The sequence below is a fragment of the Mauremys mutica genome, chromosome 5 (assembly GCF_020497125.1).
Source record: "Mauremys mutica isolate MM-2020 ecotype Southern chromosome 5, ASM2049712v1, whole genome shotgun sequence".
NCBI classification, from domain to species: domain Eukaryota; kingdom Metazoa; phylum Chordata; order Testudines; family Geoemydidae; genus Mauremys; species Mauremys mutica.
The window spans coordinates 105,434,832-105,458,984 of NC_059076.1; the positions used below are offsets into that span (position 1 = coordinate 105,434,832).

A 24,153-nucleotide genomic window follows, 5' to 3' on the forward strand; every position below is an offset into this window, starting at 1 on the left:
CACCAAAACTCACTCATTTGTGACCTTAACAGGATTTGGATCTAGGCCTCCAGAGGTGAAAGGCTTGTTCATTAAGCTAGTGGTGCTTTTTTAAAGATATTTTTGTAGCATTGGCAACAAAGCAAAACAAATAGATTCAGCCACATTCCAGCTGTCAAACTCTGTATCCACTTTGATGATTCTATGTAAATGCAGGAAACAACCTTTCTCAGTAGACTTTGAGCTGTTTTTCTCAAAATATCTTGTTACAGTGTGGGAAAAACATGACACTGAGGTTAACAAAAGATTAAAAATAATAGCTTTTTAAAAAGGGAAAGAGAATCACAAAGAAAAGTACCTTGGAGCACAAAATGAAACAAAAGAGCACAAGAAGTGATTGACTGCCATACAATTAACAGATTAAAATATTCAGGTGACAAATATGTACATAAATCAGACTTTCCCTCAACTGTTGAAGTACTTGATAGCACAAAAACAACCAAAAAGGCTTTACTACTAAGGCTTGCAACAGTTTATAAGGGGATGCAAAAGAATAAAAATAATGTGAAAATCAAGAGTTAAAATATTTAAAGTTGTACAATATTTTTCAGAGAACCTGGACTCTAACCATATAATTGTTTATTCCTTACTCTCTGCAATGCCCCTGTCCGGGATGATATCTTAGGCTATCTTGCTTTCTCAAAGGAATTCTGCAAACCCCTGTTGTTGCTCTTTTATAAGGCTATCTCTACTCTAACAGATATTGCAGCATAAACACTCTAGGATTTTGTGTGTTACTATTTATTTAGCTAGATATTTTACAGAATAACTAAAACACAAATTTCTTTCCCTGAGGCACTTACACTCTAATTTTAGACGTGAGCCAGTGGATGAGGGGTGCAGCAAGCAAAGAGAGACTTAAATACATGTTTAACATGATAATCTCTGAGTAGTCACATTGGGTGAATCTGGACTCCATTGAAGTCTATGGGAGTTTTGCCGTTACCTTCAATAAGCCCAAGATTTCACCCATTAACTTCATTATGGGACTACCTACAGATTGTAAATTTTGGCATGCACATAGGATAGACCAAGGAGCAATGGTCTCAAATTGCAGTGGGAGAGGTCTAGGTTGGATATTAGGAAAAACTGTTTCAGCTAGGAGAGTGGTGACGCACTGGAATGGGTTACCTAGGGAGGTGGTAGAATCTCCATCCTTAGAGGTTTTTAAGGCCTAGCTTGATAAAGCCCTGGCTGGAATGATTTAGTTTGGGTTGGTTCTGCTTTGAGCAGGGGGCTGGACTAGATGACCTCCTGAGGTCTCTTCCAACCCTAATCTTCTATGATTAGTTTTTGGATGATCAGGGAGGGGATAGAAAGAATCATGGACTATCAGGGTTGGAAGGGACCTCAGGAGGTCATCTAGTCCACCTCCCTGCTCAAAGCAAGACCAATCCCCAGACAGATTTTTGCCCCAGATCCCTAAATGACACCATCAAGGATTGAACTCACAACCCTGGGTTGAGCAGGCCAATGCTCAAACCGCTGAGCTATCCCTTTCCCCCAAAGAGGTGACAAAGAACAAGAGTTACAATTATAAAGATTAATTCAGAAAACTGTTTTTCAGGGCAGAGATCTGGAGGTGGAAACTGTCTGGAGACCAAGTTGTGACAGCAAAAGCAGCAGCAACCTCAGATATGCAGAGGTGTACAATGGCTGCCAGGGGCCAATGAAGTCTGAAGTGGGTGGTATGAGCTGGAAAAGGACCATGGCCAGATAAGCACTAATTCAGTACCTGCCCTGATATGCTCCTGTCAGTGAATATCATGCTTATCCTGCTGGGAAATAAAGCAGCCCCTCCAATTTCTGGACAGTAAAAACCCCACGCAATGGCAGCAGAGACACACTGTGCCCTTTGTTTGGATGAATGATCAACCCCTAGGGGCATACCAAATGAAGAAAAATGCTGAAGCTAAAAAGTAGAACTGGTCAGTAGTTTTTCCATGAAAACACTGATCCATTGAAACTGAAACCAGTTGCGGGAAGGGATCAGTTTTGACAAAGTGGCAGTTTGGGGGAGGGATAAGAAGGAAAAAAAAAGGTTTCAAAATTTTCAATGTCCCATTTCAACACTTTCAAAACAAAAAAAATCTTTTTCTTTCAAAGTGACTGTTTCAAAATTTAAGTTAATGCATACTAGTCACAGTTGCCAACTTTCATGTGGTAAATAAGCACCCCAACTTTCACAATAAGCCAAAAATCAAGCTAGTCCCATTTCAAAACAAGGCCAAAACAAGCCAATCCCTAAGAACCCCAACACTGTGTATGACTATATCCCCCTGGCGTGCAGTCTGGGACGGTGGTGGGCCTGCTGAGCACCCCTGACTCTCCCCCACACACACCCGCCCCTACTTGCTGAGAGCTGATTTAAGAAAAAAAAAGGAAGCAACACACTACAAGCCAAACAAGTGATAAGCTACAAGCCATAAACTAGCCAACAAGCAACTCACAAGCCAATTAAGCCAAAACCAGGCCCAATTTCTGTGGTTTTTTGTTAGTTTGTGAGTTTGGCATGTCTGGTACTAACCATAAAATAAAAAGAGACTACTAAAAATTAGCAAAAGAAAATGTTTTGATTGAACTAATCATAATTTTTCCAGATTTTCAGTTCATGCTAATTTTTGAGATTTTACCTTTTAGTCCCAATTTGATATGAGAAAAATTGTTAGAACTCTCAAATTCTCATGCTTCAGGAAAGGCATTTCCTACGTAGCTCTAATTAAAAAGGTGTTCTTTCTCACTAGAGACCCCTCTTCACATGTTTTCTAATAAATAGTTCTTCCCTGTGTAATGAGCCAATCTACTAGAACGCTATACCTATAGAGAAAGGGTAGGCAACAATTTATTTTCATACCCAACTGAAACCATTAGGGAAGCTAAAGCTATATACTGTATCTGGAAGGAATGCATTTACATACTTTCATTCCAAGAATGGGTTTCTCACTTTGAAATGGAAACAGTTTCCTAACTTAAAGTAGGTAATTACACACTCCATTAAACAAGTAATTAACAGATTACAATTTGGAGAAAAAAAACCTTGAAAATGAGCAATTCAGATGCTGAACGTGAAGCACAGTGTTATAATTAGCATAATACCTTTTGAATGGATTAACAAGTACACAAGAAAAATGAAAAAAAAAATCTGTTTCTTCCATGCAGATCATATGCAACAAATACCATTTTACGAGCCTTACAAGAACATAGTTTAAGAAGAAACCTATTGTTAGTGACTTGTGCTAAATTACTCTAAAAAAGCAAATAGATAAAAGTTTTTGAAGGTTATTATTACGTGTGTGGCATATAGGGAAGAGTGGTTATATTATATGAGAAACATCAAAGGCCAAATTCTGCAATTGGATGCGGAAGTGCCTCTCCTTTTGACTTGGAGCAGAATTTGTCCCAGAAGGATCCCAGCCATGAAGATTTACGTAGTGTAGTTCTAAGTATCATGAAAAGTTACTATAACTGATACATCATCAAATATTTATATGCCTTTTTATTTCAAGTTTGTTTGCTTTGTGCTTTGACAGTGCTTTAGACTGGATCCCCAGGCTTGCCAGAACAGGAGTCAGCTTGGGAGCATGGAGGCGGGTATTAGTGGTTTATCAGTCCCAAGACTCCCACCCCTTCACTAGAGTCCTGTCCCTGGCATGAATCCACCCCAGCCCACACAGGCCCACACAGTTAGCAGAATCTTCAGCTAATGCCTCAAGGCAGCTGTAAGTCCTCTTTTTACCATTGAAATGGTGCAAAAAGAATTTGAGTAGTCAAGGAATTTACATTCTGTTTCACTCCTCTTCTGTATAATCATTAGTTATTTTCTACTGAAAACACATTTTTAAACATCAACAAAAAGAGAGAACATCACATTTTTTTAAAAAAATTAAAAGGCCAAAACAAAACAAGGCATCCTACTTTGCTGCTATATCAGATATTGGATTTTTTTTAATTAATCAATTACAAATATTCAAATTGACAATGTCCTTAATTTTAGTACATTGCTGATTTTCCTAACATGCACAATTAAAATCTTAACCTTAAAATTACCCAACTATTGCTTTTCTTCATGTAATTGCCTTCATTTGAGGGGACCAGTTAAAGAAAGGGAGACATAAAATATTAAAATGAAATACAAAAATGAGGAGAAGAGTGCAAAACTAAAGCTACAGGAAGAAATTCTATTGCAGCTGAAGCCATGGCTGTAATTAGGGCTGTACCAAATTCATGGCCATGAAAAGTGCATCATGAAATGTGAAATCTGGTCTTCCTTTTGTGTGCTTTTACCCTACACTATACAGATTTCACGAGGGAGACCAGCATTTTTCAAATTGGGGGTTCTGACCCAAAAGGGAGTTTTACGGGGGGTCACAAGATTATTATGGGCGGGGGCGGGGCTCAGTATTGCCACCCTTACTTATGCGCTGCCTTCAGAGCTGGATGGCTGGAGAGTAGCAGCTGTTGGCTGGGCACCCAGCTCTGAAGGCGACGCCCTGCGAGCAGCAGCTCAAAAGTAAGGGTGGCAATACCATACCATGATATGAGCACAGAGGGGAGCTAAAAAGCCAAATCTTACACAAGAGAGTTATTGAGGGGCTGCATGGACACCAAAGGTGGCAATGTGATAATGCTATTCCTGCCCAATAGCTTCTTCCACCTTTGCTTCCGACAGATGTTGTGATGAAACTCTTTCCCACAGAACTAAGATAAATGGATGTAAAGTGGAGTCCTTTCTTTATATGCATGTGTTGAGATGCACGGGTGATTAATGTGTTGATGCTACAAAGAAAGGGCAGTTACCAGGAGACCCAAGGAGAGACAGAGTACTGCCTGACAGGAGGACAAGACTCCATGAGATTCTTTCCCACTGATCTCAGCATCACATCTTTCTTCTGACCATTTCCTTTCTCATATCCACTCCACTGTTGGTCCTACCTACAAGAGCATGGTTCTAAGTTGGTGGTAGTTCACAATCTGTCCTCCTCTTTTACATATTTTAAGGTGTAAATGTCTTGGTTTGATCCTGTGAGTTTGGATGGCTGCTGTAGCTATTATTAGCCTGTGTCAAGAAAGTGTAACTGAACCAATGGGCCGGATTTTCCTCTTGCCACACCAGTGTGACTCCTTTGCCTTCAGTGAAGTTAACTTTTTTATACTGGTATAATAGAGAGGAGAATCAGGCCCCAGAAATCACAAGAAGCTCTCTCAGCTGACAATTAGCTGAAAGTAGTTTCATGCTGTCTTTTTGATCTTATGGAGGAAAAAGTCTTCCAAACCAGAAAAGGCAGCATAAAGCATTCGTCTCAGTGGTCCAACTTTGTATCATGCGGTGCCTGGAAATGAAAAATTTGACTGCTGCTTTTATCAACATATATGCAGTTGGCCTTCTTAAATCTACTTAGCTTCCTTATTTGCTGATATTTTACTTGCAAATGAGTCTTCGAAATTTCTATGACAGAAACCTGCTGGGACTGCAACATAGTAATGAAGATTTTAAAACTGAATATGCTTATTAAGTTCATATTGTCAGATAATTTATAATAAAGTTAAAGACACAGTAATTTTTTATGCTGCTGTGGCAACTCCTTATCTATTACCTGATATTCCTTGTAATATTCTGGGCAGTGTAAACCTTTTTAGGAGATGTTTGTGAAATTACAGCCCTGCTTCCATGGAGGTCAATATGGACACTGACTACCATGAAAGCAGGTCAGATTCGTTTGCAGAATACTTACTCCTCAACTTTTCTTTGTCTTTTTGTAAAGATTGTAGGAATGTCTGTTTGTTTTTACAGTGTTTTTTTTTTCAGTGACACATCACAATTTAATCATCAAATAAAAGCTTGTTTAGGAATATATACATTTAATTCATTAAGAGTGGTCACTGCTCTAGCACAGAAGCAAAAGTCTAGAAAATCAGGAGATCGGCTATCCCAGGAGTACTTGTATGGTGGGGGAGAGAGGCGTATGTGCCTATGCTATAATCCTAATCACTGCAGCCAATTATTAATATGGTTTGAGCACAGCATCACTTTCCCCTTTTACTGCATCTCTGGTGCACCTCTAATCAAGCCCTCCTCTTGCCATATACAATTAGCTATTAATAAAGCATTTTGAAATTTCTTTTGTATGACAGATGCTACATATAACTAAATACTACATATTCTGCATTGGTAAAAAAAATTTAAAAAAATCATTGATAGGTATCAGCAAAGAAAAGTTCTATTTTATTCATGAATATGTCATGTGTATACTTGTTTCCAGAGTTCAGAAATCAATTGTTTCTCATAGAAAACTACCATTCTACAGAATTTTACTTACTTTGGAATAAATCCATGGTATTCAAAATGAACATTTTCCGGTTTGCCTTTATGACCTAGTGCAGGTGGACGGCACAAGGCATTGTGCACCCCTTACATCCAACTTCAATGCTGATTTAATGGTTGAACTGTGGATTAAGTGATGCATAGGATCTTGCAGAGGCCCGTTGAACTGGGAGAATTGCGCCCTAGAAGCACAAAATGCTAAATTGAGCCCTGGAGTGAGAATAACTCCACTGAAGTGAGGGAGAGGAATTTGGCACAAGAGATATAAATTAGAAGTATTCAGACTGAATTCTGAGATTCTGCTTGTTAAAGTTTTGCATGGAATAGGCAGCAAGATTACGTTCAGATTACTTAAGTGAATCAGGCCAAGAGCTCTCTTGAGTTGTGCAGAATAAAACCAGCTTTAAAATAAATCCAGGCCATGGGTTAATTGTTTTAATCAATCAGAAACATAAGAAAATAAACCTACCTAAAGACAAGATCAACCCTATAACTACAAAGGAAAATAGTGAACAAATTTTGCCTTCTTTCATACTACATGAAACCTTATTGGCCAGATGTGATTGTTCTCCCCAAAATGATAAAGCGTTACAGGTTTTGTTTACCTTTCCTCACCCCACCTACAATTGTCCCTACATGGGTTGCTCTCCCACCCTCCACAACAAATTAATGTCCTATTACTTTTCAGTTCCTTAAAAAAAAATACCAATTGTATCCAGCTTTGAGTCATTCAGTTTGATTATTTCCTACAGAGTTTTTTGTTTGTTTGTTTTAATTTCAATATTGATGACAGAAGCAGGTCATGACTTTTAAACCAGGAATGAACTGAATGCTAGCACTGGTGTCTCTAATGAGCAGCCTCTTGTTAGAAGATCTAACACTAAGCATAATTTTAATCTAGAAAAGTATTATGCAGCAACCAACACTGAACATCCCCCTCCTCTTCTGCACCAGTAACAGACAAAAATCCCCCTGCCTTTCTATTTATGGATTATTTTTAGGATGAGTCCCTAAAAATATAGTATCAGTGTCATACTATAGTCTATTAACAAAAAAAAAAAAGCACCACTTTCAGGGGACACTGAACTGTAGACTATATAGAGCAATCACTTTCGCTATAGTCAGATTAGGCAGCAGCCTAGAGTAGCAGATTTAGCCTGGGGCGACCGGACCAAACCTGAGCAGTGCTTTGATCTCACCTGCCATGTTGCAGCTGCACTCACTCAACTTTGGCCTGGTTGCTTCCCCGTCACAGTGGAGGGGCAACTAGGCAAAACCTAAATATATGGCGCTGAAACCTGGTGCTTGGCTCCCCCACTTCTATCATAGGCACCAAACGATCAGAAGGCTCATCAGAGCCCCTCGGAAAGTCTGATGGTGGGAGGTGTCTTCTGGTTGAGAATCTCTGTTCTTGTGGGTGGGGGGGGGGGGTGAGGGCACGCTAAAGTTTTGCCTAGTGCAGCAGATTGTCTTGAGAAGCCTGTGCAGATACCAATGTTAAAAACCCAACAATTTTAGAGGATAAACCAATGCAAATTAAGGTGGAAGTGAACCAAGTTGTCTTTTGGTATTCATTCTCTCTATGAAAATAAATAATTATCTAAAATCTGCTTGTATTACAGAATGCAGTGTGACTCAGGTCATTGCCCTGGGATGTAGGACAGAAAACATAAATCTGGAGCAACTTTGAAATTCTTCTTTTCCATGCCGTGCAGATGATAACTAAGGACCAGATCTCCTTGTCCTATGGGCTTTTAACAGAGGTAAGGTGGAAGAAAACTCAATAGAGCTGTATGAAATTTTTCATGCAAAAAGGTGTTTTGTTTTTGTTTTGCTTTTACACAAAAAAGGCCTTTTTTTAAAAACAAAACTTTACGTTAAAACTTGTTGACATTATTGATTTTGTTTTGTTTTGTTCTTTTTGCACAGTGTTCTGCAACATTTGTAATTGAAATTGTAAAAATGTTTTTATCACAATCATTTCGGAAATGTTTTGTTTGCCAAAAGGCCAGTTTTCAGTAAGAGAATTTTGATAAAAGAGTAATTACTTTTTTGTTTTGAAAATTGTTTCGATTAAAATTTTAAGAAAAACAATGACTAAAAATGGCATGGAAAACATCACAAAAATGGAAACAATTCCAGAAAAGTTTTGCCAGTTTTCAACCACCTCTACCTCAACCTTCTCATCATGTAACACTGGTCTACAATTTTTGAGAAGTCGTTTGCTTCAGTGATAAAATGTCCTTTTTATTATGTATTTTGATGTGCTGAATTCAAATATGACAATTAAAACAACTGGCTACTGTTTCTAAGTTATTTAAGTTTTTACATTTTATGTCTATGTATATTGTGTAGATAGTAGAGTTTTAATCATAAATTGTAAACCTAGGTCTTTTCATGTGTTTATGGTTGCTTTACATGATAATATTTCACCTGTCCTGTTTATGTAACACTTTAAAAATCAGCAACAGGGTTATATAAATAAAATTTATTCTGAAACAAAAGGCAAAAAACTATTATGTACATAGTTTAGTCCTATTCACTGTCTACTCGGCGCTTCTTGGCTTGTCTCTTGTATTCATTAAATGGAGCATCTCTTGTCACTGTCCAGCAATAGTCCGCAAGCATTGATGGGCTCCATTTGCCCTGATAGCGTTTCTCCATTGTTGCAATGTCCTGGTGAAATCGCTCGCCGTGCTCGTCGCTCACTGCTCTGCAGTTCGATGGAAAAAAATCTAGATGAGAGTGCAAAAAATGTATCTTTAGTGACATGTTGCAACCAAGGCTTTTGCATGCCTTGAGGAGGTTTTCCACCAACAACCTGTAGTTGTCTGCCTTGTTGTTTCCGAGAAAATTTATTGCCACCAGGGGCGGCTCTACCTTTTTGGCCGCCCCAAGCAGTCATGCGCGGGAGGCGCCCCGGAGCTGCGGACCTCCCGTGGGCATGACTGCAGAGGGTCCGCTGGTCGCGCGGCTCGGCTGGACCTCCCGCAGCTGCGGACGGTTCGCAGGTCCAGTGGCTCCGCTTGAGCTGCCGCAGGCATGCCTGCGGGAGGTCCAGCCGAGCCGCGGGACCAGCGAACCGTCCGCACTCATGCCTGCGGGAGGTCCACTGGAGCCGCGGGACGAACGCCCCCTCCGCAGTCATGCCTACGGCAGGTCCGGTCGTCCCGGGGCTCCGGTGGACCTCCCGCAGGCATGACTGCGGCAGGTCCGCCGGCCCAGCCTGCCGCCCCCCCGGGAAAGGGCCGCCCCACGCACGTGCTTGCCACGCTGGGGTCTGGAGCCGGCCCTGATTGCCACTAACTGGAAGGCTTTCCATGCCGTCTTTTCCTTGCCACGCAGTGCATGGTCAAATGCATTATCTCGAAGAAGTTCACGAATCTGAGAACCAACAAAGACACCTTCCTTTATCTTAGCTTCACTTAACCTTGGAAATTTTCCACGGAGGTACTTGAAAGCTGCTTGTGTTTTGTCAATGGCCTTGACAAAGTTCTTCATCAGACCCAGCTTGATGTGTAAGGGTGGTAACAAAATCTTCCTTGATTCAACAAGTGGTGGATGCTGAACACTTTTCCTCCCAGGCTCCAATGACTGTCGGAGTGGCCAATCTTTCTTGATGTAGTGGGAATCTCTTGCACGACTATCCCATTCGCAGAGAAAACAGCAGTACTTTGTGTATCCAGTCTGCAGACCAAGCAAGAGAGCAACAACCTTCAAATCGCCACAAAGCTGCCACTGATGTTGGTCATCCTTTATGCACCTCAAAAGTTGTTTCATGTTGTCATAGGTTTCCTTCATATGGACTGCATGACCAACTGGAATTGATGGCAAAATATTGCCATTATGCCGTAAAACAGCTTTAAGACTCGTCTTCGATGAATCAATGAACAGTCTCCACTCATCTGGATCGTGAACGATGTTGAGGGCTGCCATCACACCATCGATGTTGTTGCAGGCTACAAGATCACCTTCCATGAAGAAGAATGGGACAAGATCCTTTTGACGGTCACGGAACATGGAAACCCTAACATCACCTGCCAGGAGATTCCACTGCTGTAGTCTGGAGCCCAACAGCTCTGCCTTACTCTTGGGTAGTTCCAAATCCCTGACAAGGTCATTCAGTTCACCTTGTGTTATGAGGTGTGGTTCAGAGGAGGAGGATGGGAGAAAATGTGGGTCCTGTGACATTGATGGTTCAGGACCAGAAGTTTCATCCTCTTCCTCATCTGACTCAAGTGAGAATGATTCTGGTGCATCAGGAATCAGCAGTCCTTCTCCGTGGGGTACTGGGCGTATAGCTGATGGAACGTTTGGATAATGCACAGTCCACTTTTTCTTCTTTGACACACCTTTCCCAACTGGAGGCACCATGCAGAAGTAACAATTGCTGGTATGATCTGTTGGCTCTCTCCAAATCATTGGCACTGCAAAAGGCATAGATTTCCTTTTCCTGTTCAACCACTGGCGAAGATTTGTTGCACAAGTGTTGCAGCATATGTGTGGGGCCCACCTCTTGTCCTGATCTCCAATTTTGCAGCCAAAATAAAGGTGACAGGCTCTCTTAACCATAGTGATTATACTGCGCTTTTGTGATGCAAAAGTCACTTCACCACAAACATAGCAGAAGTTATCTGCACTGTTCACACAAGTACGGGGCATCTCTGCTCACTTTGGCTAAACAGAAATGTGTCCCTTTGCAAAATCAAACACTGACAAATAAGAGAGCACGACACTGTATGATTTCTAGAGCTGATATAGGGCAATTTGTTCAGCAGAGTGATGTAAGCTTCATTATGATTGCATCATCCATGACTTCTAGGAATAACATGATGCAATTCATATAATGTATGATACAATACCAGCTTCAGATTGCATCATTCATTGTTTTGCCTAAAAAGCAAGTACTGTCCAAACCCAGTCATAGATTTATTCATAGATCCAGTAAAAGATGTATTTTAGTCATTTCTGGTTTAAATTGAGATCCCTTCCCTTTATAACTCACTTATCCTCCGCTATTCCCAAGTCAAGGGTCGTATATACTGACCCAATAGCATAACTTGAAAACTAGAGCCAATCAACAATTTTAAGCATCATTTTTGTTCTCAGTGACCCAGAATTAGTAAAGTTTGACTACATTTATTTCAGAAGCATTTTGGCTGTAGAGCAGTGATTTCTCCTGTATCATTCCTTTAGCAGGTGGGGTTTGCATCTTTGTAGACCAGGCCAGGATTCTTCCCCAATGCAGTCCCCATTATCTTCAAGAGCCAGTGACCATATTAAAAATCTGTAGTGAAATCTGACACCCCTGAAGTCAATGGTAGTTTTGTCATTACCTCCAGTAGAACAGATTTCACCACTGAAGCTTAGGCCAGTAAGATTAGCATTGTTAAGACTTTCCCCTCTCCGCTCATGTGATAAGTCATAACAATGCTAAGCTTGATAAGTTTATGGAGGGGATGGTATGATGGGATAGCCTAATTTTGGCAATTAATTGATCTTTGACTGTTAGCGGTAATATGCCCAATGGTCTGTGATGGGATGTTAGATGGGATGGGATCTGAGTTACTACAGAGAATTTTTCCTGGGTATCTGGCTGGTGAGTCTTGCCCACATGCTCAGGGTTTAGCTGATTGCCATATTTGGGGTCAGGAAGGAATTTTCCTCCAGGGCAGATTGGCAGAGACTCTGGGGTTTTTTTTGGCCTATGTCATAAATATAAAGGGAAGGGTAACCACCTTTCTGTATACAGTACTAATAAAGTCCCTCCTGGCCAGAGGCACAAAATCCTCTTACCTGTAAAGGGTTAAGAAGCTCAAGTAACCTGGCTGGCACCTGACCAAAAGGACCAATAAGGGGACAAGATACTTTCAAATCTGGGGTAGGAGGGGAGGCTTTGTTCTGTTTGTTCCATGTGGCTTTTGCTGGAGACAGATCAAGGAAGCAAGCAATCCAACTCCTATAGAGTTAGTAAGTATTTATCAAGAAAATGCATTAGATTATCTTTTGTTTGGGCTTGTGAATTTCTCTGTACCTGGGGGGGAAATGTGTATTCCTGTTTTTTTTCTTTTTGTAACTTTAAGGTTTTGCCTAGAGGGAAATCATCTGTGTTTTGAATCTGATTGCCTGTGAGATTATCTTCCATTCTAATCTTACAGAGGTACTCTTTTTACCTTTTTTCTTTCTAATAAAGTTCTGTTTTTTTAAGAATCTGATTGGCGTTTTTTTAGTATCCTAAAAAAAACCAAGGCTGGTCTGTGCTCATCTTGTTTATTCTCAAGCCTCCCCAGGAAAGGGGGTGTAGGGCTTTGGAGGGATATTTTGGTGAAATAGGACTCCAAGTGGTCCTTTTCCTGATTCTTTGTTTGAATCACTTGGTGGTGGCAGTGTTTACCTAATCCAAGGTACAAGAGAGAATGTGTGCCTTGGGGAAGTTTTAACCTAAGCTGGTAGAAATAAGCTTAGGAGGTCTTTCATGCGAGTCCCCACATCTGTACTCTAAAGTTCAGACCGGGGAGGGAACCCTGACAGCCTTCCTCTGCAGTGTGGGGCACGAGTCACTTGCTGGAGGATTCTCTGCATCTTGAAGTCTTTAAACCACGATTTGAGGACTTGAATAGCTCAGACATAGGTTAGGAGTTTGATACAGGAGTGGGTGGGTGAGATTCTGTGGCCTGCGTTGTGCAGGAGGTCAGACTAGGTGATCATAATGGTCCCTTCTGACCTTAAAGTCTATGATTCTCTGATTCTATGATTCAGTGGTGAAATCTGTTCTACTGGAGTTAATGGCAAAACTACCATTGACTTCAGAGGGGCCAGATTTCATTATAGCCCTAGAGTGGACTGCCAAGGAACCTGGAAGCCCTAGGAGTCCAAACTTGTGAGAACTCATGAATCTGAGAGTCAGGGCTCCCAGGCTTTCAGCTCCTCGTCAGCCCACCAGACAGGCTGATGAGCAGCTAGGCGCCTGGGCCCCTCAGCAGACTGCTAGATGGGCTGCCAAGGAGATGGACAAGTCAGCTGGAAGGAAACCAGTCAGGTCTCTGGAAGAATTTTATTGAAACTGAATTGTCTTCACTCAAGAGAGTGTCCTAACCACTAAACTATAGAATCAGTCTCACTCTCTCTCTCTGGTCTACTGCATATTTATTTATACTATATGGGGTGGTTTCGATAGGAGAGATTGAGGGCACTCCACATTAGAATATCTCATACTCCAGTGGTTAGGGCATTCACATGAAAGATGGGAAGCTCCTGTTCAAATCCCTTCTTCTCATTCTGGGTGACTGCTCTAACAACTAGGCTAAAGGTTATAAGGGAGGTCACCTCCTCAGCCATTTTGTGTGATTAGGCAGTCTCTGTTGCCATTCTTGTAAGAAATAACTTAAGTGGCTGACTCAAGGAGAGCAGTGGGACGTAGGGACAGGGCGGCTCCAGGCACCAGCACACCCCCTGTGGCTTGCCGCCAAATCCGCATTACTGGCGGACATCCCACAGGCACGCCGCTGAAAGCTGCCTGACTGCCGTGCTTGGAGCGGCAAAATACATAGAGCCGCCCCTGCTTAGGGACACCCCTTTCTCACTGGCACCTGCCATTGGCTGTCCTAGACAGCTCCTCGCTCAGTGGCTGGTCTTTGTGGATCCTATTCTCAGGCACCAATGTCTCCCCGTGCATTGTGTAGAAAGCCTAGGTGCCTAACTCAGGCTTTGCGAATTTCAATGGCACCTAAAGCTAACATGTATCAGAGGGGTAGCTGTGTTAGTCTGGTCTGTAGAAGCAGCAAAGAATCCTGTGGCACCTTATAGACTAACAGACGTTTTGCAGCATGAGCTTTCGTGGGTGAATACAATACAATACAATAGGCAAGCAAGAAGCAAGCTAGAGATAACGAGATAATCATCCTCCCTGATTGAACTAACCTCGTTATCTCTAGCTTGCTTCTTGCTTGCCTATATAAACCTGCCCCTGGAAATTTCCACTACTTGCATCCGAAGAAGTGGGTATTCACCCACGAAAGCTCATGCTGCAAAACGTCTGTTAGTCTATAAGGTGCCACAGGATTCTTTGCTGCTTCTAAAGTTAACATTGCACTCAGCAAAGTCCCTTTGTGGATCTGGGCCATAATGTTCTTCTAGTAAGTCATTCCATAAAAAAATGCCATTTTAAAAATGGTTACTGTCTCCAATTGTCTTCAATAAGACTGAGGCCAGAGGTGTCCTCAGTTGTTAAGGTGATCTAAGTCAAAATTGTAACTACCACTTATTGTTCCCAATGGAAAAGAAACCAAGTGGGGACTATAAATACTGTTATGCACTAATAGAATTCCATATTTATTAGTTGGCATCAATTCATGACAGAGTTAAGGTTGTTTGGATGCCTTAATTCTGTATTTGCATATTCTAACATGGAATCACAAAAAAACTAGGGCTAGAAGGGACCTTGAGAGTTCATCTACTCCATTGTCCTGCACTGAGGCAAGACAGAACTGTTTGTCCCGTTCTTGAATTCTACAACCTCCTTTGGTAACCTGTTCCGGAGCTTAACTATCCTTTTAGTTAGAGTACATATTTGGATTTCTTTTAAATTTAATTTTAATTCTCAACTACCAGGCCTGTGAATCTAATTTTGGGATAATTGTAGCATCCCTATAATAATTTTACCCTTAAGTCACTGAAGTGAACTGTACTTTAATTTAATTTGAATGTCGTTTTTATTTGGAATATTTACTGTGGCTGAATACAGATTAAATGAGGGACATATGTCTACAAGTGTTTGATAATTTAAACAGATGAATGATTATTGAAGATGGTACTAGGAGTAATGTGATGAAATTTTAAATGAAGAGATATAGGCTGACTTTCTGGAAAAACTTCCTGACAGTGAAGTCTGTTATGCTACACTCTCCCAAGAAAAACTGAGGAAGCCCTGACATTGGGACATTTAAAACTAGAATGGGTCTATTATATATATAATTATAAATCATCTGGAACATGACTTGAATGAGGTAGTGCTATTTTCCTACAATTCCTCTGTCAAAGGAAGAAAAGACAAAAGTCACTGTTGTTGGCTCTTGCATCCAGCTTATCAGGCAGTTGCCTAGGGTAGCAAAATGTTAAGACCAGAAAAATGTGTAGTGACTCTTTGTTGTGTGAATGGCAATGCAATAAGGAATGCATTTTCAAGCTTGTCTTGAGCAACAAATATCTTAAGAGGGAAACTTGAAAATAATTATCCTGATTCTCCATCGCCTTGCAGCTAGGGCGGTCATTTACAACTGTGCACAGTTGGCATAAAATGTTAGCCAATCAGAAAGGCACATCCACATTGCACAGGTCTGAGTGATTACAGAAGGTGCAAGACAGTGGAGAATCAGATTAATTCCATTTGAGGATAAACTTTTGGAATGGAATTTGAGAGTCTGAGAGTCTTATTTCAGAACCATTTTGAGGAACCATAGCAAAAAGCATTTTTAACGTTTTGAGAAATAAATAGGTAAGTTTATTTGTCAGATTGTCTTACCTTTCATTGTTCCGCTGTGAAATACAGACTGATTGCAGAAGGAAGGCCAAATGGTCACCAAAATCCAAACAAAAATAGATTAATAAAGGTTGTGGTACAGCTTTCTATAGCTTCTTTTCTTAATTATTACATAGACAGAGAGACTGTCCATCTGCCTCAGGGGACTTTTTACTTTATATCCTTGAAGCTGAAGGTAGACCTTTTGTTTATGAAAGCCGCACAGGCAATAGTTTACATTTCTTCAAGTGCTGTATCTATTTATCTGTGATACATTCAATGATAAGGAGGCAATCCCTTTTCATTCGATGCTCATCAGCATGTAGAAACACACCTTTATGATGTATGGTACTTAAGTGTGATGTACGTTTCCTAAATCTCAACCTCCTCAGCCAAAATGTGACAGAAAAAAATGGAGTGTACCCTGAAAAAAATGGAGTGTAACAGTGGAATTCATTACTGCTAAGTAGGTATAATTGCTTTGTACACACCTCACCCATCCATCTGCTAATGTTTCAGTGTAAGAAATACATTTACGTCAGTGTCAGCATTTTGTTACATAGAGTTGAAACCACCACTTTAGCTAAGAGATTAATGAGAATTTGGCATCCACATCCCCTAAGCATCTAAAAATCTCAGCCTTCAACTCCTGTGAACCTTTTGAGAAATGGTATGGGCTTTGTCATTGTACAGCTCAGAAGGAGTAGCAGTATGTGTAAATGTTCATCTGCTGGCTGCAAATGTCTCATATAATCTGCAAAAAAAAGTGTTAAGAACACACTGTAATGGGGGAAAAAATCAAGAAAAGTTAACATTCCTGAAATATTAGATATGCTTGTTAGTGATATTTAGAATTATTCTGACAGCTTTCATTACAATTCCTTCTCCCATTATTTTTTCTTAAATATTTTCCCTCTAAAGAAATGCACTCAGCTATGTTATAATTAACTTGGCTGCCAAAAGATATTATGTATCATCAGATGCTCACCGGCCTAAGGTAGTCAAAGAGTGGCAGTAGTATTGTTCAGTGTTTAATCAGGTCAAAGCAGTGGCAACATTAATTATAGTTATTGTCAAGACACTGCTTAATGCCTTTAACAATAAACCTTGTCATATGTCAGGTCCTGCATATTTTCTTTTAAATTTTCTTTCTTGTATAGCGTAGGGGAGAAGATTTACTTTGAACGTTCAAATTGGCAAGCATGTTCCTATAATAAGTATAGGTATAGTACCACTTGCATTTTAGGTGGTTTAGACACTAGTGTATGACTAGGGAATGGGCAAAGAGATCTAGAAAAAACTCTGTAACTTGGACAAATAGTAATAAACCAGAGCTGAGCAACATGGCCTAAAAGACTGGCTTAAAAAAAGTGCCCTGCCCCTCCCGCCCACCACAACTTTCCAATATAAATTAAATTACACACCAAATACTACATTAAAAGAATATTAAAGTTGCAAAATCAAGCACTTAGAAGTTAATAAATAACAGAATTTAGGCTGTCTGTGCAGCCCATTTGCATATACACATTCAGCTTTTAATTACATAATCAAATTTTTTTCCTCAAAGGATCCCGTCTCATTCCAAGGTTTTTTGAAAAGCTGAAGGACAGAAAAATAGTAGTAAATAATAATGAATAATAATTAATAATTCCAGCATGTGGCATAATATTGTCCCCCACATGAGTCATCAGCAGGGCTGGAATATTTAAATCCACAGCACAGACTTCTGCCACTTAAGATAACAGAATAACTGACAGAGGATAACAACCTACTACTGCTATGTGGACTAGCTACTAAAGGGGAATGATACAAACACCTGAGTTGGTTTCACAGATATTTGCTGACAACAGACGAATGCTGAGACTTAGAAAACTTGGAAGGGAATGTTCTGTAATTGTCACAGACCCTTCTCCCCCGTCCCTTCAGTCTGTTCCTGTCCCAATCAAAATCCTGTCTTTTCCTCAGATCCTCATTCCAGTCTTCCCCCAACCCAAGTAGCTTATGCTCATCTCAGTCTCCTCACCCAGCCAGTCCCAGTCTTCACCCTCCCCCCATCCCAGGCTCTTTGTCCAAATGCCCATTCAACCTGGGTTCCTCATTCCAGTCCCAGTCTCTTTGCTCAGTTAGTCACAGTCCATCCCCCTGCCCTCCCCAGTCCTTATGCACTGTCAGGCCCCTCTCCAGTTTGCTTGTGCACTTCCAGTTTCCCATTTACACACATACACATGACAGCTCCCAGTTGTTTCCCAACACCCAAACCCAACGGCTCTCAGTTTGCCCATAATGCAATGCAGTTTGCATCCCCCGCCCCTTGCCTGCATGGGCACCACCAGGAGGAGTCCTGAGAGCACAAAAGAGAGAGGGGGTCACCCCCCTGCTCTCAGTTCCTGGGCCTAATGTCACAGCAGCTTGCAGCAGCCAAGAACAGAAAATTCAGGCAAAGTCCTGCTCATGCCATTCAGCCCTGGGACAGAGCATGCTTATGCGGGGGGATGGGATAGCTCAGTGGTTTGAGCATTGGCCTTCTAAACCCAGGGTTGTGAGTTCAATCCTTGAGGAGGCCACTTAAGGATCTGGGGCCAAAATTGGTCCTGCTAGTGAAGGCAGGGGGCTGGACTCAATGACCTTTCAAGGTCCCTTCCAGTTCTAGGAGATTGGTATATCTCCAATTATTACCTTATTACTCATTGTGTCAGAATGACACATGCACAGCCTAGTTGACACCATGAGCTGTGAGGGGACTGAAAATGTTTAGTAGAGATACTATCTTCAGAGGATTTAGATGCCAAATTCTAATAAGAGTCACATGTGCAAACTGAGATTTTAAAGAGGTAACTTGTCCAACTTCAGACACATTTTCACACAGACAGCAAAAGGGATGTCCCTGACACCAGATTGTGCCCTGTGTATGCTGGATGGAGTGTCAGTGATATGTAGTAAGATAGTTATGTGATTGGTTGAGTAAATGTATGATGTAGAGGATCAACAGTTCACTTCCTTGATTTTGAGGATCTATATTAGGGGAAATAACAGCCTCTGACTCAAGGGGCCAAACATCTTTGAGATCTAGGTGTCACACTAAGGAGCTAAGACCCAAGAACAAAAACGATTATTCCTCACAGTCAACTTGTGGAACTCCTTACCTGAGGAGGTTGTGAAGGCTAGGATTATAACAATGTTTAAAACTGGACTGGATAAATTCATGGTGGCTAAGTCCATAAATGGCTATTAGCTAGGATGGGTAAGAATGGTGTCCCTAGCCTCTGTTCGTCAGAGGATGGAGATGGATGGCAGGAGAGCGATCACTTGATCATTGCCTGTTATGTTCACTCCCTCTGGGGCACCTGGCATTGGCCACTGTCGGTAGACAGATACTGGGCTAGATGGACCTTTGGTCTGACCCGGTATGGCCGTTCTTATGTTCTTATGTTCTCTCAAATTGTGGCGGAGGTTGTGAATGCTCCTAAGACTTTCTCTGTTGACTTCAAACTACTTTGTAAATGCACATTTCCCACTGTTATAAAAACTGATGGACCAACTGCATCCTTGTGTTAGGGACTTTTATGTTCTTCCTAGTAATTACTTTACAAAGCCACAAAGTTGTTACTGATTCATGGTCTACCATAGTCACTATGTTGTACGGTCAGTAAATTAATTTAATGTGTTGCAACAAAATCTGTACTCTGGAAAGTTAACCTTAAATCACCTTTTGAATGATTAAAGAAGTATTTGATGTCCTGCAGCGTGTCCTATTTCAGGTATCAAATGCTTTCTCCCTCTGATGAGGATAACAAGCTCTCATTCACAAAGTCATTAAAACATCTGCTTCCCAGAGTTGTAACATGAGAAAAGAGAGGGAAGAAAGTATGATATTATGCTGCCGTTCACTAGCATCCTGGCTGCCCTTTTCCATAGCACAGCGAGGACTTTGGGGGCACATAGCCTCAGCAGTCACCCCCTTTTCCTTCCTAGAAGTATCTATTGGATATAGTCCTCCAGAGAATTTTACCTAGGAGGAGTGGCTTTTTAAAAAGGACCTATCATCTTCCAGGAAGGAGAGAGTCAGTAGAAGCAATGACAGAGGCTGCTTACAACACCAAAATGAAAGGACCAATAAGCTAGCCAAACTTCCCTTCCCACTTATTACCTCAAGAGGCCAGAACTTCATAGGCACAGGTCTCCAACAGATCCCCCTGCATCCCAGCAGCAGCACTGGGGATCACACATGTATGGTCTCAGGAGCCTTATGGTGTTAGTGTTCTGGATTGTGTGTCCTGATTTTTGAGGGGGGGGGAAAGGGATTATGTGACTGACTTGGGTGTGGGAATATGGGGCAATTGTGTTGTGATTTCACACAGTCATAACTTTTAGGTCCCTATATATTACTTCAGTTACAGATGTCACTGAGGCTATATATTTTATAACTAAACTATTTTAATTCGCAAATCACTTTGAATATTTCCTTCTATAACTATGGGTGGAATACAAGATTACCAATTATGGTCTTTTGTCTGATAGATAGAACAAAATAAAATAATATTGAATCTTATAACCCACTGGAATGTTTCTATAGGAGATTCTCTCTCACACTCACTGTGACTGTGATTGCAATCAAACATTAGAGGGACAAGGTGGGTAAAGTAATATCTCAGACTTGAAGAAGAGTTCTGTGCAGCTCAAAAGCTGATCTCTTACACCAAAAGAAGTTGTTCCAATAAAAGACATCATCTCACTCACCTTGTTTTTCTAATATCCATGGACCAACAAGGCTACAACAACACTGCAAACTGCAATCTAATATGTTACATTACATGAGTTTTGAAAAATAGCCAATAGTACAATGAGGATAGATGTTTATTTACCAATTAAAATTCATCTCATTTACAGTAGCACCTCAGAGTTATGAACACCTTGGGAATGGAGGCTGTTCATAACTCTGAAATGTTAATGGCGCTGAACAAAACGTTAGGGCTGTTCTTTCAAAAGTTTACAACTGAAAATTGACTTAATACAGCTTTGAAACTTTACTATGCAGAAGAAAAATGCTGCTTTCCCTTTATTTTTTAATAGTTGAAATGAAAGAAAAAGATGCTGTCTCTCTGCTTTTGGCAGAGAAAGGAAAGCTGGACTCCTCCCCACATTCCCCTTACTTTAATCTTTGCACGTAGACTTCCCCTTGCTGTCACTAGCAAAGCATAGATGTTAAAGCATCTGGATGTCCACTTGCTGCCTGTTTACTGCTACAAAGAATATAAGCATTCTGTTCCTGATTCATGCTTGAATGCATGCCACTGGTGAATGAATACTTGATACACATGCTCAGAGAGATCTTCTTATGCAACAATGCCTCACACATCCACAATGGCTTCATAGACAGCACTGTTTGCTATCATTTTCTAATGTCACCTTCAGCTGTAACATTTTTATTGTTGTTGTTTTTAATTAAATTGCATCCTAATGAAATATACAATAATAACATTACTTTCTGATGGCCATAGGATCAGTGCAGTTTTGCACCAGGCATCCCACTGAAATCTTGAAGAGTACCATATACATTCTGGTACTTCAGCAATGCACAATAAATAAGCTGCCATTACAAAAAACAGACTTTCATTTTCAGGCTAATCATAAAATAGAAATTCTGGCAGTAGATCCAGAGTTAAGCATTACATGTTTAATAGCTCTATCCTCAGGACAGTTTTATCTTTCAAATATCTTGGTATTTGGATTGATCAATCACTTAAGCTTACATGCTATACATACTGAATAGTGAAGAATAAAAATAAGTCTCTATTTTGAAGTTCTACAGTGAGGGAATTCTGCACCACTGTGCAATGCAGAATTTGTACATAATTTTCTGCACAGAATTTCATTTTCCCCTTGCAGAATTGGTGCTGCAGAGCTGTTGGCCAATACTAGGGGCTGCTGGACCCCGCAGAGCCTGGCTCCCAGACTCCACAGAGCCTGGCTCCCCAGCTCACAAATAGAGAACACTGCCAGGGGGAGGGAGAGCTTGAGGGTTCCTGGCAGCTGCAGTTCCCAACATGCCCTGAAGGAAGGAGGTGGCATGCAGGAAACTTCATACAAGCCTGGGACCCAGCATCAGGCTGTTTCTTCTTCTGGAAGCCTGGGCTGGGAAGGCGGAGGCAGGTGTCTGGCCCTGCAGCTGGGCTCTGGGGGGCTGCGGGGGAACTTGTATGAACTCAGGGGCCCCACACAGTCCCCTCGCGCACTCCCCCAATACCCTCTCCCTGTACACGCAGACTCCTACAGCACCCTCCAAATACCTCCTCCAAGCACACACAGACACCACTCTGGCACCCCCCAAATACACACTTCCAGTACACACATCCTTCCAGCACCCCCAAATATCCCTTCCAGCACCCCCAGCTGTACCTCCCCCTCCAGCTCCCTCTTCCCCTCCCTCCTCTATGTGGGAACTTCTATATGGCAACCTACGGGGACAGAGAGAAAAAAACAAGAATTGACTAAAAAAAACAGAGTGGGAGAGTTTTCCCCCAAAGTGTGCCCAGCTGGCACCTGTGACAAATTCACAATGAGGCTCCAAACAAAAGCATGACAGAGAAACAGGAACTGGGTTGTCATAAGGGTTTCTTTAACTCTCTACTCCTGGGGGAATCTTTTTTGTTGTCTGTATTGTTACAGACATACTAGCTGACAGATATTTGGAAATAAATTAGCAAAATAACTGAAACTGGCAAGATTATATTGTGTTATTTTGATCAAAATATGCAGAATTTTAAAATATTATGTGCAGAATTATTAATTTTTAGACACAGAATTCCCCCCAGGAGTAAATAGAATAATTAAATGCAAAGGTGGGAAAATAAGTGTTTCAGATGTCTTGTTTTAACCATAATAATGCCTAGTTAACAGATGATTATCTAAAAGAGTGGATTCATCTTAGTGATGTTGACAAACAAGGAGAGTTTTTAATGAAGCACTTGACTTACTCTAGACGTGGGATTTTCAAAAGTGGTTAGTATTGGCCAAACTCTGCTCCCACTGAAACTAAGGGTGGAAATTTCATCATTGGCTTCTTTAGGAGCAGAGTTTGGCCAATACAAAGCACTTTTGAAAATGCCACCTCTAGAATAAGCACAAGTCAAGTGCTTCATTAAAAGCTCTACTTGTTTGTCGACATCTTTATTATCCATACAGTGACCTTAATTGCTATTATATTAACAGCATTTGACTAGATCTATTTATTAGCTACCAAATTATAAGCATTCACTTGTTATACATAGTTTGTGGTAAGTAATATTAAGTAGTGCTCTAGATCAGTGAATGTAGCTGATGTCATGCATTCTGAAAGTGTGAAACCACATAGAGCAATTAGCCTCTGTTGTCATTACCAGCTGACAGCAATACCATTATTAATTCAGAAGTTGTAGTCACATGAGTAGCCTCACTATTTGCGTAAGTCTGGTTAGGGACTTTCAGAGGTTATGCAAGCTGTACATTCCACCAAGGGCTGGCCTGCATTGTAAATGTTTGCTTCTTCATACATTTTATGAAAGCCAGAAGCAACCATTATGATTGTATAAGCAGAAAAATTGAAACAATTAAAATCATTGTAACAAAATACAAAAACATAAATTCTTCTATTTCTTTTTCAGGCTGTTTTTCTGTATACTTAACTTTGAGTGCTTCTTCATTTTTGGCATTTGACTTTAAATATTTAACAATGGGATTCCATATTAACTTTTTCTCCAAACTCAGCATCCTGCCTCCTTGAATGTGCTATGTGTCTGTGGAAACTTGCCAGGCACGTGAAAGGAGATCATATCTCCCAGCATGATGAAGGAAATGGAAAAAGAGGAGGGAGAGGTTCACACAAATACATTTTCCAAAACACTCCTGAAATCATGGACACTTTAAATTAACTGCATAAGCAGCTTCTGTACATCTTTAACCTGTGCTGCTCTCACAGACGTTGGCAACATCATAGGGTTCATATTTTCAGATGGTTGAACATTCTTGGACAAAGTTCTCAGTGTATTGGGCTCAAACAGCACAAATGTCGAGCATGCACACCTCTTTTCAGTCTTATTTTAATCAGCCAGTACACTGGTCTTCTGGCCATTGCAAGAAACCAACTACTCTCCATTTATATTTAACTCTCTGTTCTCGTTCAATACTACTGCAGTGCAGGATTTGATGCGGTTCTGCTCTTCTGGGTCCTTTGAAAGGTCTTGAGTGACAGTTGGAGTGGAGCTGTGGGTCTCTTCCTCCTTTGCACTAACTCTTTCAC

At 40.9% G+C, this 24,153-nt stretch overlaps 1 long non-coding RNA gene across 1 annotated transcript in view; it reads left to right on the forward strand.

Moving 5' to 3' along the window:
• Nucleotides 1-24,153, forward strand: part of LOC123372022 — a 62,864-nt gene that overhangs the window by 33,120 nt on the left and 5,591 nt on the right. Inside the window, exon 2 of the long non-coding RNA XR_006580050.1 lies at nt 7,984-8,124. This is a non-coding gene — a long non-coding RNA (uncharacterized LOC123372022). The remainder of the gene's footprint in view (nt 1-7,983; nt 8,125-24,153) is intronic.